This window comes from Apodemus sylvaticus, chromosome 7 (assembly GCF_947179515.1).
Source record: "Apodemus sylvaticus chromosome 7, mApoSyl1.1, whole genome shotgun sequence".
Classification (NCBI taxonomy): Eukaryota; Metazoa; Chordata; class Mammalia; order Rodentia; family Muridae; genus Apodemus; species Apodemus sylvaticus.
In genome coordinates this window covers 102314598-102321571 of record NC_067478.1, presented here as the reverse complement: position 1 = coordinate 102321571, position 6974 = coordinate 102314598, and positions in this window count along the sequence as shown.

The window sequence follows — 6974 nt, the reverse complement described above, 5'->3', positions numbered from 1 at the left end:
CAGGAAGGATAACCCTAGCTCAAAAGTCCCAAGGAAGCGAGAGAACCATTCTTCAGATTCTCTGTGCTTGACGTCTGAGGATGCACACGTGATATTTATAGGATATATGAAGGAGAAACGGTTTTTCCTTCGTTGATACTAGAGATTAAACTTGGGGCCTCGTGGATGCTAAGCATATGCTCTACCACTGTGATTCATTTAAAACATCTGGATTTGGGGCCAGCAAAACAGCTCAACAGTCAGGCACAGTGGCTCACACCTTTAATTCCAGACAGGCAGATCTCTGTGAGTTCAAGGCCAGCCAAGGCTACACAGAGAAACCCTGTCTTGAAAAACTAACAAAAAGATCTCAAATGGCTCAACAGGTGAAAGTGCTTGCCCACTAAGCGCAACAACCTGAGTTTGATCACCAGGACCCACATGGTAGTAGGAGAAAAACCACTCCGGTAACCTCTGACCTCCACATACAACGTAACCTCACACATACACACATTTATCCAAGATGGGGGGGGGCAGTCTTAAAAATACCTAGATTTAAATACCCACTCAAATTCAAAGGGGTCTAAAAGGCCCTTCACAGAAACAGAATGTGCCTATTATTTTACCTTGCATGTCTTTGACTCTTCAACATCAAGGAGAGACAGACCTTGAGCTTCTGCATCTCGAATGCCCTGATCTCAGGAAATACAAGCTAAAGAACTTAGAACAGCCATCAGCCTGCAACCTTCTAGCTTGTCTAAGTAAGAGCTCTCTATAAAGAGATGATTCAGACATGATAAAATAATTATTACAAGCTGTGAGGAAGAGACACATGACTGTCCATTTATTCCTTCAAGATTGTTTTTTCGGTTTATGTCTGATATTTTCCATAGTAAACATCTGAGGAAAAAGTGAGAAATTTAGTCTCCAGAATATTAGAGTGTCACCACCCCAAATCAGATCATTAATGTCCAGAAGGCAGACTTCCTGTTAAGTCATGAGAACCTGTAACTGAAACAGGGAAAGCCCCAGACATGAAATTTTTGTTGTTTGTTTTGCTTTGTTATTTTTTTAATGTTAGGGAAACATCCATAAGAAGACTGACCTTCAATGATAGATCTTTTTGCTTGCTTGCTTGCTTGCTTGCTTGCTTGCTTGCTTGCTTGCTTGCTTGCTTGCTTGCTTAGTTGGTTGGTTGGTTGGTTGGTTGGTTGGTTGGTTGGTTGGTTGGTTGGTTGGTTGGTAAGTTGGTTGGTTGGTTAGTTGGTTGGTTGGTTGGTTGGTTGGTTGGTTGGTTGGTTGGTTGGTTGAGTTTTTGAGACAGGGTTTCTCTGTATTGTCCTGATTCTCCTGGAATTTACTCTATAGTTTGAGACTAGCCCTCAACTACAGGAATCCACCTGACTCTACCTCCTCAATGCTGAGAATAAAGGTGTGTGCCACAATGCTTGGCTTTTGAAATTATCAACTATGAAAATTCTTTCCCCAGGAACATCTCTCTGTTTAGAGCAGTGTCTAGCTGAGACAAAGTGAATGCTCACCTTATGTCAAGATACCACTAAATCTCTAAACTCATCAGATTCTCACAATTGCTAAGTTTCCTGAAGCTATGTCTCATAATCCAAAGCCTCAATTTGTGCTCCAGCCTCAATGTGTTCTCCACGGTCCATGTGTAGGAACCATGGGTCCTAATGTGGTTATGTGAAAAATGGTGAGGTCTTTAAGGGGTAAGGCCTGGTGAGAGGTCCTTGGGGACACCAGCCTCAAAAGAAGTCAGCATTATTCTCCAGGGACTCCGATTAGTTTAGTGGTCCCTCTCCACTATCTGGCTTCCTGTCTTATCTTGCCATTTGAACTTTCTCGTGTGTTCACCACCATGATGTCATCTGTCATGATGTAATGTAGCCAGAAGGACTATCATCAAAGCCAGTATAGACTCTTTCAATGCTCAGCCTCCAAAGCTAAAAACAAAATAAGTTTGTTTTCTTCATAAGTTGTTAGTTGTATTTAAATTGACATCTAAGGATGCACACATATTTATAGGATATATGAAGGAGAAACTTTTTTCTAGTATTTTGTTACAATATGCTCCAGTATTTTGTTACAATACCATAAAAAAGGACTAACACCTGTCTAGAAGCCCTATCAAAGAGACCTCTCTAACTGTGAAGGTTTGTATATACTTGGTCCAGGGAGTGGCAATATTAGGAGATGTGTCCTTGTTAGAATAGGTGTGGCATTCTTAGAGTATGTGTGTCATTGTGGGCATGGGCTTTAATATCCTCATCCTAGCTGCCTGGAAACCAATCTCCTCCTAGCAGCCTTCAGATAAAGATGTAGAACTCTCAGTTCTGCCTGCACCATGCATGCCTTGATGATAATGAACTGAACCTCTGAACCTGTAAGGCAGCCCCAATTTAAATGTTGTCCTTACAAAAGTTGCCTTGGTCATGGAGTCTGTTCACAGCACCTATCCCTTCACCCACCCTCAAGGCTACTACTTACTCAGTTACCAGCCTAGGGTGTTATCATGAGTTAGAACTCATGGGTGTTCTTACCCCCTGCCTACATAGTTGTTTTCTCTCTTTGTTTGTGTGAGCATGCATGTGTGTGTGTGTGTGTGTGTGTGTGTGTATGTGTGTGTGTGTCTCTATGTGTGTCTCTGTGTGTGTCTCTGTGTGTGTGTCTCTGTGTGTGTCTGTATGTATATATGTATGTCAGTATATGTCTGTATTGGTGCACATATATGTGCATGTGTATGGAAAAATCAGAGGTCAACCTCGGGTGCCATATCTCAGGAGCCATCACCATCACCATGGATTTTTGTTGTTGTTTGTTTGTTTTGTGTTTTTGTTTTGGTTTGTTTTAAGAGACAGTCTCTCAATATCTAGAAACTCTCTGGCTGGCCAAACAGCCCAGGGGCCTGCCTATCTCTGCCTCCTCAGCTCTGGGGTTTCATGCATGTGTTACCAAACCTATATTTTTAAAAAATGTAGGTTTTGAAGATTAGAGTCAGTTCTTCATGTTTTACAGTTTGCATTTTACTGACTAAGCAAACTATTCACCCAGGTACCCTAAAACGTTCCTTATTCAACTCTCTCCTCACCCCACTCTTAAATTGAGTGTGCTATATATGTCCTAGAAGCCTGGCTGATAGGAGAAGGTGGGTCTGAAGGAGAAGTAGAAAAAGAAAGAGAGGGGGGAGGGAGAGGGAGAGGAAGAAGGAGAGAGAGAGAGATTGGCAGACTGGGGTGGGAAGTAATTGGTGAAAATTTTGGTATGGTTTTAAAAAAATTATTTTAGCCTTTTGAAGAATTATTTGGAAATAGCTAGCAATAAAGTTAATGGTACACATACTCCATGGTCCAGAAACACCATTTCTACAAACTCACACAGTCCGTACATTGCAAAGCACCTATAAGAATGTTCGAAACAAAATTATGCAATGAATTATTGGAGACAACCTACACATTTGCATTCATATCCACACACTGAGAAAATACATCAGACCGTCAGAATACTGCACTATAGCCAACTGTGTCTGTACAAATGACCCCCACAAACACAGAAAGAAAAGAAAGTAATTTGTAAGGAAGAACATGTAACATGCTATCCTATCTAGCACAGGCTAGAAGCATGCAAGGCAGGCTATTCACTGCTTAGGAATGCATACATGCAGCAGGGAAGGATAGACACCAAACTGAAGATAGCATGTGCCTGTGACAGGAGAAGGGCAGACATCGAAGCATCTCTGGGGGTCTTAACTACTCACTGACCTAACTGACTGGATGACTGAGTTGTTGGATGATGAACTTTTTTCTTTGAGACAGGATCTCACTATGTAACACTGGCTATCATCAAACTCATAATCTTCCTACCCCAGCCTCCTAATTAGTAGGATTACAGGTGTATACAATGCACCCAATGGTGTTTTCATATTTTATACTGAGTGGTTGGCACCTAGGTTTTAGTTTATTATTCTTTGTACCTTCTATATATCTCAAATATTTCACAATTGTTTTAAAGAAAGAAGGTGGCATCAGTTCTGGATGTTTCTGGAGAAACAAGGGGCTCTATCAGCAGGGTTTGATTCACTTCTTACAGTTTTCTCATCCTTTGTCACTCAAAGTAGCTCAGACTGTTCTAGGTTTCTGAGCTTCTCTGAGTCAAGGTTCATTTGGTGGCAAAGAGGTTTCCATGTGCCAAATCCCAACCCTGAAATGGCAGTAGCATCACCACTGGGAATCAAGCCAAGAAAGCAATTAAGAGAATAGGTTTCCTAGTAGGAGGGAATCCTGAGCAAGTTCAGGGTGTGTTGATGGGCCCTTCGGGGACCACGGAGGCTGCTATCAGGAACATGCTCCCTACAAGAAATTCTTCAGGACAAAGCAATAGGGTTTGTAAATGGCTTCCTGCCTCTCTAAGAGACAGACAAGTAAAGGACACTGATGGGCAGCTGAAAGGCGGTGCCTCCAATGCCCCAGCCTGCCCCTGCCAACCTGGCACACCTCACCAAAAGAGGGCACCACAAGAGGTTAGCATCCTGACCACACTTCCCTGGGACACCCAAAGGCTGTCCTTTCAACAGCAAACCTGGCATGTTTGCTGACTCTCCAGCTGTGAGCGAGGTCTTCCTGTGGAGACTCCAGTCTCGGGGCCCTGGTTCATCAAAACAGTTGGTCAGAGTCAAGGACCGAGGGTCCAAGGCCCCATGTTTTGTATGGGACGGTAGCAGGGTGGGAAGGGGACAGGGAAGCAAAAACAGAATTTCGGATGTATCTCTGACATCACCAGGCTCCCACCGGTCACCAGGACTATCTTCTCTCCAGTTTCCCCAAAATACATTTTTATTGTTGTTTTTGTTTGTTGTTTTTGTTTTTGTTTTGTGTTTTCAGATTCCCACATCTGGCCTTCTCCATCTGTTTTGTCCTTTCTTCCCACAGAGCTCTTTTTAGGACAGAGGTAAACTGTTCTGGTTCTTCCTTTGAAAATGCCTCCTATCTCCTTAACCACATTTCTGTCCATACTTGGAACTTGAATTGCATTACTGACCATAGCCCAGAACAAGACTTAAAGGCCATGGAAGGGCTTTCCAATAAGACTCCAGGGCCAGATCTGGGTGGGGCAAATCATGCAGGGCCTGGGGTAGGCTGACAAGAGTGAGAAAAGAGTTTGCTCTGTGCAGAGCTCTGTTCAGCAGCTTCTCCTGCTTGGGATCTGCCAACATTTCATTGCAACCTCCTCAGAACTGTGTGGCTTGGGAGGTGACACGGTGGCATCTGAAAGGCCCAAAGGGAGACTCGTTCTTCTGGGATTTCTTGCCAGCTTGAAGGTTGACTCACCCAGGGAGGGCTGGGTACAAGCCAAGGATCAATGGAAAGACTCTAGGGTCATACACGATGCCCTTGGCTCTGCCAGCTCAGCCTGCTGGGGGCCTGCCAGGACTCACTAGGCAGGCAGAGCTTAGCTTGGGGAGTCAACACTATTCTGTAAAACTATCCACGCTTCTACTCCCCACATACACCTCCTTACTAGGACAAAGATGTATTTTCTTCCTACAGATGCATCACAAAGCAAACTGTTTTTACCCCTCATCAAAAGCCGGAAAAGTTAGGAAACTGCTCCTTCCTTCGCTTGAAAGCTTAGAAGCACAAGCAGCAGGCTTGTCTGGTCAGGAAGGCAGTTTTCATGACCATTCGCCTTGATGTTACCTTTGCCGTTCTCTGGAGACCCCAAGCCTGGCTGCACAGCAGAACCAAACATCTTCTGTTTCCTCCATTGCTGACACCCCACCCCACCCCCAAAACCACCGGTTCTCCTGAACTTTACCTTAGATAAGTCCTACTAGCAATTGCTGCAATGGAAACCAGAGGGCAAACAAAAATTACCCCCAAGAAGATAACCATGTTATGGGTGATATTATGAAGTTATTATAGTATGAAGCTATTATAGGAATCAATTAAGTTTAGGCACTGACACAAAACCCTCAGTGTCCTTTCCAGGCCCCTGGTAGCCCATAGAGTCTTGTAGGTTCTTCTGCCCTTTCCCAGAAATCGTAAGTGCTGAAGCTTTGTGCAAACGTCCTGTCTGTCCTCCTCATCAGCAAACCTGAAGGGGCTGTTCAGCTCACGGAGAAATTAGTCCCCATGGCCTTGCTCAGCCAGAAAGTCAAAAAGAAAAACAAAGCCATTTTTAATAGTCAGAGTTCTCTAGAGTCACAGAATGTAAAGAATGTCTGTATATTAAGGGAATTTATTGTAATGACTTACAGTCTGCAGTCCAACTAACCCAACAATGGTCAGCTATGAATGGGAAGTCCAAGAATCTAGCAGTTGCTCCGTCCCATGAGGCTAGTTGTTTCAGCTGGTCTTCTGTATAAGCTGGAATCCTGAAGAGGTAGGTTCCAACAGATGTGCTGGCAAGTAAGTGCAAGCAGTAGGAAAAAAAAAAAGTAAGCCTTCCTTCTTCCATTGTCCTTATGTAGGCCTCCAGAAGAAGGTATGGCCCAGATTAAAGGTATATACCACCACCATGGATTTGGACCTTGCTTTGTCCCAGGCTGGCCTTGAACTCAGATCTGCTTGCCTCAGTCTCCTGGGACCAAAGGCATGTACTACCTTGGCTGGGCCTAAGCTTTTTATGCCTCAAGATCTGGATCAAAAGTGTGTGTCATCCCAAGGCGAGATCCAGGTGAGAAGTCTGTGTCTTCCAGCCTCAAGATCTGGATCACAGGTGTGCCCTCCATTTCTAGATTGTAGTTCATTCCAGATATAGTCAAGTTGACAACCAGGAATAGCCATCACACCATCTATTTGTGATCCCAAACTAAAATAAGATAGTCACCAACATCTCAACCACAGCTGTGCCTTGAAGGCCAAAAGACTACTGAAGTGCAAGGCACCATAAAGGATAATTCAAAACATGCTTCTCACTTTGAAGATAGGAAATGAGATTCTAAGAGAGGACCTCAGGTTCTGAACCAACTCAGGTTTCTG